Below are 13,187 nucleotides of genomic sequence, written 5' to 3'. Positions count from 1 at the left end.
CACTTTCTGGTGATTTTACAACATTTAAAACATACTTCTAAAAAGGCATTTGGGGCTATTTTAATCATTTTGTTTCATTAAAGCCTATATTATGAAGAGAAACAAAGCTTTCAACAGTGAAGGACTGGCTGAATTTATTCTAAAAGTGGCATTAGATGTTAAATATTATTTTATGATAGAGGTGTTAGCTAACACTACCGTGGTAACCATATTGCAATATATAAATGTATCAAACCAACATGTTGTACATCTTAATGTTATATGTTAATTATATCAATAAAAATAAATGTTATTTTAACTCTGTAATATAAAACTAAGAGATACATACAGATATATAATTAATTCAGCATCCCAATAATCATAAGAATATTTATACCTTTAATCCTAAATACATTAGACAGTACTAGACCTTTAATGTGACTAATTAGAATTTATAAAAGTAAAGTTGCTTCAATACAAAAAAATTATAGGGAACAAAAAGTAGAGAAAGCATAGCCAAAGAAGTGAAGCAAGCAGAGGAGCTAAAAAGTCACCTAACGCTTACCTAATAATGGAGGATATTTTTTAAATTCACAAAGACACGGCCAAACGAGTAGATATGTATGATGGGCTGAAAGTGAATTATACTTTGTTGAGTCTGAAGAATGGACAGAAATAATTCAAGGCAGGTGCAAAGCTTCAGAACTATCCTGTGATACACAGAAATGAGCAATGTGAGAAAACTGTGGACAAGTTCATTCTTACAAAGAAATCATCTGCTTCCCAAAAGTTTTAAAAATGGTAAATGGTTAAATAAACTGTGGTATATTAGTGACGGACTAAAATCTAGCCATCAAAAATGAAAAATGATAAATGTGTGGCCCGTGGTGGAGGGTGTGAAGAGAAGTGGGCTGTAGGCAAGACTTTAATAAAATAAAATGAAGATAGAACACAAAACATCTGTCTTTCACTAAAAATCACAAGGACACAGAGGTAAGAAAGAGTTGTGAGGAAGATATTGCCCTCTTTTCAGGTATATTAGTATACAGTAAAGAAAAACATATCATATTCAACTTTTTTCCTTGTTTCAGAGGATGAAATTCCCCCCATCCTCTGCAAAGTTGGCCCCCTAACCTGCATTTTGACTACCTTCTTCCTCACCTTTGTGCGGGCCTTTGGTTCAACTGCCTCCAAGGGACCCCTATATCTCCAGTGACACGTGGTCCACTCCTTCCGTTTAAAACAGAACCACAGACACTCCTTCAATCTTGCTGTCCCCTCAAGTAATATACACCCCACGCCATCCATAGATACTTTGCTCCTACCTTTATCTTCCACATTGGTTGGAAAAAATGTCCATCCTTTTGGGAGAGTCTACAGACCAAACCTACCCAACCACTACTTTATCCTGTCTCCTGGTCTTCTATGCAAAATAACTGCCTTAAAAAAAAAAAGTAGTTAAGGGATCAGCTTACCCAATGTCACACCGTTGATTTGCAACAGAGAGAAAACTGAAATCCAGAAAGCTTGACGCCAGTTGCCCATGGCCACAAAAGACCCTTTTGCTCCCTGTCCCTCTTCCAGGTGATTGAGATCTGCTAGTTATGGGCAACTGGAGAGGAGCAGCTGTCACCATCACAGCTGAATTGGCTTGAGGCTGGCTGGCCCAGCCCTGCCCGCCACCTGCTCCACACTCTAAAATCAGCCTTTGTACAGCCTGGCTTCTGGGAAAGAGGAGGCACTAGGAGGAAATGGGGGTGGGGGGAAAGTGGTTCTTTTTTTTTTTTTTTTTTTTTTTTCAGTCTCCCTCCATAGATCCTCTTTGGAGGAAGTCTAGACACACATATTTTGAAAACTCCCCTTGTGGTCCTGATGTTCAACCTTGGGTACTGACTGTAGTCCAATAAGGAGAGGTATGAAGATATATCAGATACCTCTAGGAAACTGATCACTATAGCAACTCTGTTGCTATGTTAATAACAGTAGACTTGCAGAAAAACATACCAGGGTTTAGAATTCTAGCCCTGACACTTACTTGCTGCCTGACTCTAGGCCCATCATTTTACTTCTTATAGCCTCAATTTCCTCATCCTACAAACTGGGGATACCACCATTAATTTCCCTGGCTTATGAAGTGTGCTTAAAGATTCACTGCACTGTGCCTGACACACATATAGTCATGAAGTTTCTTTTTAAAGAGAACTTTTTTAAAGCCTTGTATGGAAAATAACTGCTTTAAAAAATTATATTCAGTGTCAGCATTTCTCTAACATACTCAACTTGTTAGGGAAACAAATCCCTAATACCAGCACCTATTTTAACTCTCCCTCCCCCAACATAGACAAGGCTCTAAAATTCTTTTCTACCCTCACGCCCACTCAATAAAAAGCTTCTTTAGAAAACTATCCAATCCAAATCGCTCTGAGTATCTACTATTTACGATACAAGCTTTTCCCCTGAAGGAGACTTTTCCTCTCCCATTGTCTTATCTATATCCTTGACTTCCTTAATGAGGCTTGAGAAAAATTTCTGTTCTGAAGTTGGCTTTTTTATTGGTTTCTTCCCAGAGAACCAAAATTAGCCTAAGGCACCTGCTTAGCTTTTCCTAGGACCTCCAAGTCCACCAAACCACCCTTCCCCCAAGCAGAACAAACTGGCCATGGAATCCAGTTTACCTTTGCTGCCTACCACTCTGGCATAACCTTTGAAAACACCTTTTTATGTACTGTTACAGCAACACTCCACTGTAAAAATACTTATGCACATAGACAAAGCCTGAAAGAAAACACAAAAAGAATAAGAGCTGCTGTGTTAGAAGGATGAGAGTCCTGGCAAGTTATTTCCAGAAGCCTAACATTAAATACAAATTTTAACAAGCAGTTCTTTTGCACAGATGACTGCAAACTGAAAGCTTTCAGGTCCCCCCTACTCAAACCTGTCACTTCTGAATGACATTATCCTCACCGCCCTCCATTTCAGGAGTCTTAACTATTAGCAGCAGTCTCAACTCCCTTTGCCTGTTCTCATATTTAGCAGTTCTTCAGGAATATCTGATACCAAGGACCACTTCACCCTGGAAACCAGTACCTCCTGTGGATTGTTCTACCATTATTCCTTAACCACCACTCACACGCTGGGGGTCTCTTGGGGTTTTGGTTCTGGCTCTGTTACCAACCCGGGTTTCTCAACCTCAGCACTACTGACATTTTGGGCTGGGTAACTTGTGATGGGTTGCCTTGTACACTACAGAATGCTTAGCAGCATCCTTGGCCTCTACTCGATGCCAGTAGATACCTGCCCCCTCCCCCCAGTCAACTGTCACAACCAAAAATGTCCCCATACATTTTCAAGTGTCCTGGGCTGGGGGGGCCGGGGTAGGCAAAATCACCCCAGGTTAAGAACCACTGAGTTAGACTGACAGCCAAGCTCCCTTTTTAATGAAGTAATGAAGCCTCCTCTTGTTCATAAAATGCAGATTTTTCTCCAGATGTGATCATTTTTGTTTAATTCATCCATGTATCTATCCTACTATGTGTCAAGCACTGGGGGGCTACTCAGGTCGATGAACAGGTCCCTGCTCTTAAGGCACTTACAATTAATAGAAGAGCCAGTGTGATCAGTAGACCCAAGAAACTGTGGGGACATGGAACAAGGGGTCACAGCAGACTTTCTGAAAGATTACGATAAAGATGGGCAGGAGTTGGCTAGACAAAAGGGATGGGGGAGGAAAATTCCAGGCAGAGGTCATGGCACACTCAAAGGCATGGAGGCAACAAAGCATGAGAGTCAGGGAACTACTAGTTGTTCCTTGTAGCTGTAGGGAATCATCTTCCCCCCCACCCCCGTGTAGGAAGGGGTTAGTTAGGGGAAAACAACATTATCAACCCTTCAATCTTTTTATCTCCTATATCCGTCTCCGGTAATTCTCTGTCCTTCCCCCATTTGTACCTTAAGCTATAGCTATTTTATTTTTTTAAATTTGTTTTACTGAAGTATAGTTGATTCACAATGTTGTGTTAATTTCTCCTGTACAGCAAAGTGATTCAGTTATATACACATATATATGTATATACATACACACACACACACACACACACACATACACACACATTCTTTTTCATATTCTTTTCCATTATGGTTTATCACAGGATATTGAATATAGTTCCCTGTGCTATACAGTAGGACCTTACTGTTTATCCAAGCTATAGCCATTTTAAACTTCTTTCTACTCACCCCGGAGCCTCATAGAATCACTTTCTCAAGGCGCCTGAATTAAATCCTTCTCCTCACTTCTATCATGACACCCATTACACTTAGTTATAATTGTTTTTGTCTGTCTGCCCTACTAAGCCCACAATCTCCATTAGGGCAGGAACCATGACTAGGCCTTTTCTCAATGTATCTCCAGCATCCTGAACTATGCCAGGCACAGACAAGCCACTCAAATTAAGTATCACCTGAATGAGTGATGTCCTCAAATTCTGTATGTCCCAAACTGAACACTCGCCAACACCTTCCTTCCACAAACTAGGTTCTACTTCTATATTCCTCTACCATCCCTTCTACCTCCCCCATACTCCATTCATGTATTCTCATCAAAATCTTGGCATAATCCCTCACTTCTTATTTTTCTCACTCCATACATCCATTTTGGTGTCTTCAGTGAGAAGCAAGATCTGCCCTCTAAACCTCAATAAATATTCATCTGGTAGACAATCTATGGAAAGAGCATGGGCTTTGGAATCAAATAGAAGTGGGCTCATCTCACATCTGCCTATTAATCACTAGGTGATTTTGAACAAGTTATAATCTCAGAGCCTTAGTTTCCTTATCCTTAAGTGGGTTTAACAGCACCAACCTTACATAGGTTTTTATGAAGTTAAACGTGAAGTACTTAGCACTTCAATGTTACTCAATAATAAATGTTTCATTTCTCCTCACAGCATCCCCGACAGGAGTAAGCAGCAGTCAGGAAGACATGTAAAGAGCTAAATAAAAGGTCAATAAAATGGGAGAGAGTGAGAGGGATAACATGGAAAGACAAATAAGAAATAAAAATTTAATTCCCTTAAAGAATCATGTTCACTTTTCTATTGTTTTCTTTTCTCAAAATGTAACACATAACATTTATATTCATCAAGGAACACAGTTAATATCCAAGAGAAATGAAAATATATGTCCACCAAGAAACTTGTATGCAACTGTTCATAGCAGCATTATTCGTAATAGTATACAAGTGGAAACAACCCTAATGTCCGTGAACTGGTGAATGGATAGACAAAATATGGTACATCCATACAATGGAATATTATTAGGTAATAAAAGGAATGGAGTACAGTTACATGGATGGACCTTGAAAACATTATGCTGACTGAACGAAGCCAGACGCAAAAGACCACATATAGTATGATTCCATGTATATGAAATGTCTAGAATAGGCACAGAAAGTAGCGCAGTGGTCTCCTAGGGTTGGGGGTGAATATAATTAAAACCATTGAATCATATACTCTAAATGGGTGAGCTGATGGTGTGTGAATTATATCTTAATAAAGCTGCTAAAAAAGAAGATAGAAGAACAGCTGGAGAAATGTCCAAAAAGTTTTTTCCTAATTATTTCCTTCCTACATCCTAGTAGATTATCTTGTATATCCCACTCTGAAGACTGCCACCTTTGACTAAAGAGAAACTGTCTGGCTACAGAGAAAGTTTCTCTGGCACTGGCCATGACAAGGCCATGACAAGGCACTGCCAGAGAGGTTGGTGAGAGCCAGGCTTGAGTAGAAGTGAAGGGTCAGTGCCCTAGACCAGTGCTTCTCAGACTTGAAGGTACACGTGCATCACCTGGGAACTTGTTTTCCCAGGGTTGGTGTGGATCTAAAATGAAAGAATGTATTAAAATGCATTATAATTGGTAAAGCACCATATAAATGTTGCTGTTAGTCAAGTCAAACATTTCTGAGGATGTGTGGGGGGTCCTTGTGAGAGGAGGAAGGGAAATGGCAGTAAGGTTTCCTTTTTCCTACTTTGCTTAAGGAAGTTAACAGCCACTTAACCTCACTGAGCCACAACGTCTTCAAATCTGTATGTTGCAAGCATCCAGCACAGGCTGTAGAATCATATGATTTTAAATGGCCTTAAAATTCCTAAGTAGAAAAGTCACATGTAGACAGCTGAGAGCTTATTCAGCAAGGTCACTTGGTGTGGAAACATATGAACTCTGGGGTCAGAAATCCTGGGGTTGAGGCCCAGGTCTAACAATCGCTAAGCTTTATATCTTTAGTAAATTCCTCAGTGTTTCTCCATATTTGATAGGGGTGAGAAAATACATCTTGCCTGCGTCACAGCGTGGTGGTAGGATCAGCTGAGCTGATAGTGAAAGCATTTTGTCAAACTCTGGATGGGTTGCTTCACAAATCTTTTTATTGCACAAGTCTATCAGTAGAAAAACATTCAGAAAAGAATCTGAAAAAGAATACATGGATGTATAACAATCATTTTGCTGTCACCTGAAACTAACACAACATTGTAAATCAACTGCACTTCAATTAAAAAATAAATAAATAGAGACTTCCCTGGTGGTGCAGTGTTTAAGAATCCGTCTGCCAATGCAGGAGACACGGGTTCCACCCCTGGTCCGGGAAGATCCCACATGCCGTGGAGCAACTAAGCCCGTGCGCTACAACTACTGAGCCTGCACTCTACAGCCCACGAGCCACAACTACTGAGCCCGTGTGCTGCAACTACTGAAGCCCGCACGCGCCCAGAGCCCATGCTCCACAACGAGAAGCCACCACAATGAGAAGCCCACGCACCGCAACAAAGAGTAACCCCCACTCGCCGCAGCAAGAGAAAGCCCATGCGCAGCAACGAAGACCCAACACAGCCAAAAATAAATAAATAAATTTATTTTTAAAAATATATACATATAATGACACAAATGAGTTAAAAGTAAGAGACAATTTAAGGCTACAATGAGATACCACCATGCACCTACTAGAATGGCCAAAGTCAAATACGCTGACCATATCAAGTATTGGGACAGACGTGGAGCATCTGAAACTCACTGACTCTACCATTTTACATTACCATCAGCAACCACTGTGGATAACAAGTTGGCAGTTTCTTAGAAGTTAAACATACACCTACCATATGACACAGTCATTCCAATCTCAGCTATTTACTCAAGAGAAATGAAAGCATATGTCCATAGAAAGATTTGCTCACAAATGTTCACAGCAGCATTATTCACAGTAGCTAAAAACCATAAATAACTCCAATGTCCATCAACAGGGGAATGGATAAATAAACTGTAGTATGACCACACAATAGGATAATAAAAAGCAATGGGGCTGTTGGTATGTACAACACGGCTGAACCTCAAAATAATTATGCTGAACAAAAGGAGCCAAACAAAAGAGACTACATACTGTATGATTCCATTTACATAAAACTCTAGGAAATGCAAATTAACGCATAGTGATAGAAAGCAGATTGGTGGGGGAGTCGGTGGCGGGGCGGTGTCTCCACTGGCTGAGAAGGGAGGAATTAACAAAGGGAAACTTGTGGAGGTAATGGATATTTTCATTGTCTTGATTGTGGTGATGGCTTCATAGGTGTATACATATTTCAAAACTTATCACATTGTACACTTTAAATATGTGCCGTTTATTGCGTGTCATTATGTCTCAATAAAGCTGATTAAAAAATAGATAAAGGGCTTCCCTGGTGGCGCAGTAGTTGAGAGTCCGCCTGCCGATGCAGGGGACACGGTTCGTGCCCCAGTCCGGGAAGATCCCACATGCCGCGGAGCGGCTGGGCCCGTGAGCCACGGCTGCTCGTACCGCCAAAAAAAAAAAAAAAAAAAAAAAAAAAAAAATCACACGTTCTCAAGGCCGAACAGATTCTTACAAATCATTAAACCAATCCTGGGCAGATCCTTCAGCCCCTCTGTCACTTTGATGTTCCCGGTTTAAGCTGAGGAGTATGAGCCTGTGCGTTCAACTTCCAAGTGGAATGAGCAGCACGAGACAACACAAGACAGACCTATTTCAATCCCCCTGCTGGCTGCCCTGGAAGCACATATGCTTTGTTGTATGTGACACAATTTTCAGTCATGCAGATATTGATGAAGTTCAAGAAAGGGTTTTCCTTGAACTTGGGACACTCAGTCACTAACAGACTGAGGCAGGATAAAAATTGTCCCATGTGGGGTCTGTAGGAATCTGCTATTGAGGGAGCAATGGAAGAGACGGCTTGTGGAACTGAACACTCTTGATGGCTGAAAGAATGAGCCTTGGAGACAAGTGCCCGGCACATAGTAGATATCAAAAAATAAGCAAAAAATAATAAAAATAACAAAATTAGGGCTTCCCTGGTGGCGCAGTGGTTGGGAGTCCGCCTGCCGATGCAGGGGACGCGGGTTTGTGCCCCGGTCCGGGGGCGGTCCCGCATGCCGCGGAGCGGCTGGGCCCGTGGACCATGGCCGCTGGGCCTGCGCGTCCGGAGCCTGTTGCTCCGCGACAGGAGAGGCCGCAACAGTGAGAGGCCCGCGTACCGAAAAAAAAATAAAAATAAAAAATAAATACTATTAATTCAGAATCTGTCATAAACTGGATTATAGCTAGGTAGAAAAATATCTTCAAAAAGGGAGAAAGTTCAATAAACAGATCAACAGCATAAGCAGGATTTCGGCGGCATGACAAATTCAATTAAGCAAATTAAACTTACACGTCCTTCAGAAAGAATCTACTTGCAGCTTAATACAGGTAGCACAAACTGCCTGCATTTCAAATCCTAACATCATGACTTAATATCTTGTAACCTTGAATAAGATGTCAGACCTCCATGTTTCTTCACTTATAAAATGGAGGTGAAAATAGTATTTACCTCACAGGGTTGTTGGGGATTAATGAGTTCTTATTTGTAAGGTGCTTAGAACAAAGCCTGGCACTAAACTGCTACTTGTTCATTAAAGCTGTAACTGGCAAAAGTTTGTTTCAAGCTACACTTTTTGCTAAAATACAGTGACTTTTCCTACAATTGGATGGAATTAATGAAGTTTTTTTCAAGAAGTAATCTCTCACCTACTCCTCCTGTAACAGTTCTTTCAAAAGAACATACCTTGTTTGCTGCTCTAATTTCAACAAAAACAGCTCTATTTTCAAAACATTGCTTGATATTTTCTGGCACACAGTTGGTGTTCAATAAATGGTTGCTGAACAAATATTCTTCCAGACCAAAGCAAATGTACCATAAGTAACATTACTGTTTTTATAGTCAGAGTTAAAAATGCAACATGCATCCCATCCAAATAGGAAATAACCCAAAAGAGGTAGAGTTACCACCTAACCGGTTAACCAACTTCAATGAAGTTGCCCAAGGTAAGAAAGGTGCTAGTTCACTGCAAAAGCAGCAGAATTAAGGCTTTGATTTAAGCCAAAATGATGATGCAATGCAGGCATTCCTTAGCACTTTTTGGTGAGAACAAGAGAAAAAGACAGACTTAATGGTCCACAAACAGCAAGAACATGGACTATACCCTAAATGGCCTCACTGGGAAACAGCACAGGTCTTCAAAGTAACTGACATGGGGACATCCCTGGTGGTCCAGTGGCTAAGACTCCACGTTACCAATGCAGGGGGCCCGGGTTCAATCCCTGGGACTAGATCCCGCATGCCACAACTAAAAGATCCCACATGCCGCAACTAAAGATCCCGCACACTGCAACAAAGATCCCGCGCACGGCAATGAAGATCTCTCATGCCGCAACTAAGACCCGGTGCAGCCAAATAAATAAATAAATATGTTTTAAAAAAACAAAAACAAAGTAAATGACATGGAATTCACCTGTCATCCCTCTTTTGCAGGGAATACTGACCTGGTTTGTAACGTTTGTCCTGAGATACCTTCTAAGGTGGGAAATCAAATTCCCTTTTTCCTAATGAAAGGCTGGAATCAAGCAGGAAGAAATATTTCCTTGCTTTGAGTGGCCCAGGTGAGCAGAAGTTGAAAGCATCATCTCCACAGGTAGCAAGTAAAGTGTCCTCAAAGAAGCAGCCAAGTGGTTACCACTTTGTCCTGGGTACTGCCAGACATTTCTGTTCCTCCTCCTTTCTAGACTACTTTTACATTACTGTGATGGCCACCTGTTGCAATAGTCTCTTCTTAAATCTTAATCAGCCTCTCCCCAGTCCTCAAACCATGTACTTCACTGGGAAGAGAGATCAAACACAGCTTTCTTGTTCTTTGCCTCTCCAGTCTCAAGGGAAGGGTTATTGCTCCATCATGACTTGTTCATTCCGGCTTCCATCCTCTTACACAAGTCATTCTGCTCTACCCAGAATCACTTGCTCTTGCCCCCACCTCAAGTCAAACACTTCCTTAAAAAAAAATTTTAAAACCAACGTATGTCTCTCACTTCTTTCACCACCCACCTCTTTCTGGAGTCACTGGCTGGCTGTTCATTAAGTCTGCACCCCTTTTACCATCACTTGTAGTACTGGCCCAGGTATGTCAGGTCCCTAATCTCGTTCCAATACTGGATTTTCAGCTCATGCTATTGCCTCTAGGCTAAGATGGCACCCTATCAATCTGTTATCAGTACTATACCTGGTTGGGCCAGGAAGAGGGTGGGGACCTTCATTCTCAAGGCAGAAAATATGGAACTGGGCCAGGCTTGAACTTAATTAAATAGGCCAAGCTCTCATTTGGGGTAAGCTCAAGGTGAGAATGACATTTCAAGCTTAATCACCTAGAGATCACCAAGGACAAGCCTATAGTCTGACAAAGGCAGATTTATTCATGCATCATAAGGGAGGGCACTCCAGAGGAACCATGGGATGCTGCTCAACGAGAAGAAGGGAAACATCTTTCAGGGATGTTTCTGAATGATTCTGAGAAGGGCCTAAGGAAAGTGGGGATCAGTTCTGGATTGGTTATTATTTTTGAGGCAGGATTAGGAGAAGCGGCGATAAACTAAGGGTTGGGTGCTCTTCTGAGGCAAGGGCAGCTCATCAATTGGGAATCCCCAGTAACAGATGGGAACAGCAAAGTGGGTCTCGGGCACCATTAACAAGAAAGCAGTATTCACTGAAAGAGTGTATCTTTATGGCTTTTTACAGCTGCTGCCTGACTTTGGGAGAAACAATGTTTCCTGTTAACTTTGCAGTTGTCTTCATTGGTGTCTGTCCTTCCAGCCCAATTAACAGAAAGAGGTTTTTTTTTTCAGTCCCAGCTAATTCTCCCATGCTGGACTTTTTTGACTCTTTCAGTGAGATGGACATGGATGCCATGCATCTTCCAGTTTATTTTGTCCTGAAAATGTCTAGATCTGGCAACAAATTATACAACCAAGAAGAACCTGGACTATATCTACTGATTTTGTAAGTTTAGGCAGAAAACTGAAGACTTTAGGGGCATGTGGGAGCTTTCTACCTCTTCTTCCTTGTTGAAGGTCATGACTCTTGACCAGAAGGGAAGATACGGGAAATGAATATTGCTACTTAGATGATGTCAAAGAATAGGATGTAGTTCTCTGGATAATCACTTAAGATCTCAGAATGATGAACTTCTGGCAAGGGAGGGGGAAATTTCACACAGACAAGGAAGAAATGATTTTGCTGGAGATTCATTAACATGATGAATATGGACTTAAAAGAAAATGTTAAGGAAAAGAGAAAAACACCACCAAAAATGTGACATAGAAAGAAAAACCACAGTGGAAGAGACACCCTCTGCTCTTCAAGAGAAAACCAGACAAAAGAGCTAGAATCGAAACTGACACACCATTGTAGAGCAGTTATGCTCTAATAAAGATGTTTTTTTTTTTTAAAAAAAAAAGAGCTAGAATCATGCCTAGGGCTTTAGAAGTCCTCAGACTGATTTAAAGAGTAGTAGTAATACACAAAGTCACTGGGGCACTTCAAACACCAGAAAGCAATGACCTCACAGTTACCATCATCAAGAAGGAGTGAGATGGCATCTGGCACTAGATCATAGAAGGCAGTAAAGTATAATGGTTAAGGAGAGGTTTGAAGTCAGGCCGACCAGGGTGCTGGCTCTTGCTTGTCACGTAATCTTGGTTAAAACACTTACCCTCTCTGAACCATCACTGGCCCATCCATAAAATGGGTATTACAATACTTACTTCACTAAGCTCTTATGAAAACCAAAGGCTATTTAATACATTCAAGTATCTATCACAGTATGTGGCACAGAGTAAGCACCCCAAAGGTGGCCATTATCATCATCACCATCATCATCCTCATCATCATTTGTAGTAAAAAGGCAGTAGTACTTTCTTATGAAATTTAATAAACCAGATGGTGGAAACACAGTGAACAACAGCTGAGAATAAAGCAAAGAGAAAGAAGTGATGTTATTACATCATGTGATTTATGAACTTTTCTGGAACAGAAGAAAGGTATAGTATTGAATTCTATCCCCTCTCCCTGATACTTCTTTTCCCCTCTAAACAAGCATGGGCAATCTTGTATGTACACACACACACACACACACACACACACACACACACACACACTCCTTCCTTCCCTCCTCTGTTTTCTGTACCTCGGGACATCGAATCCACACAGTCTGAATTTCAAAGTCAATGCTAACCTATGAGAGGTCAGTTTTTACTAGAGGGAAGGGTGCACAAGCCAGATTTTATGAGTTGAAGGCTGAAAAATGAGGAAGCATAGATGGCTGTTTCAAGAAATTTTCAGATAAAATAAAGGAAAAAGATTTCCCATTAGTCTGTAGGGATGGAATTTGGGGGAAATAAGTGAAAGAGGGATTCTTGGATATGTGCAAGTAGAAGAAAAAGAGTTCTTTGAGGAAAATACTAAAGAGACAGAAGGAAGAGATGAATGGAACAGAGAATATCATTAAGGAGGCATTGGGGGATAAGTAAAAAGCATTGGAAAAGATGATATGAGAAGAATGAAGATAAAAGTAGCCATGGAAATAAATGTTTCAAGGGAAAGAGAGTCTGTGACCAGTGGGCTCTATCTTTTCAGGGAAGTACGTAACTAGATTATCTGCTGAAAGAAATTGGGGATAGGGAAGGCTAAATTAGGGCAATGGAGGGGTGCAGTAAGAAAATGGAACAGATGCTGTGGGAAATTGGAAAAGGAACCAACTAGGAATGTGTAAAAAAGGATTAGTGAGCAGCCGTTGAGGATCCAGCTGTGGTCAGAAATCACACTTT

General features: G+C 41.0%; 1 protein-coding gene across 4 annotated transcripts in view; it reads right to left on the bottom strand.

Annotated features, from left to right (window-relative positions):
- Positions 1-13,187, bottom strand: part of CLCN5 (chloride voltage-gated channel 5) — a 167,623-nt gene that overhangs the window by 120,404 nt on the left and 34,032 nt on the right. Inside the window, exon 1 of one of the 4 annotated variants that reach the window (XM_032619638.1) lies at positions 9,858-10,194. The exons of the other annotated variants lie outside the window; for them this stretch is intronic. The gene's annotated coding sequence lies outside the window, so the exon portion shown is untranslated. Of the gene's footprint in view, positions 1-9,857; positions 10,195-13,187 lie in introns of those variants that run through there. 4 annotated transcript variants of the gene reach the window in all.

This window comes from Phocoena sinus, chromosome X (genome assembly GCF_008692025.1).
Source record: "Phocoena sinus isolate mPhoSin1 chromosome X, mPhoSin1.pri, whole genome shotgun sequence".
Taxonomy (NCBI): domain Eukaryota; kingdom Metazoa; phylum Chordata; class Mammalia; order Artiodactyla; family Phocoenidae; genus Phocoena; species Phocoena sinus.
The sequence above is the reverse complement of the archived record's forward strand: the minus strand, read 5'-3'. Positions and strand labels throughout refer to the sequence as shown.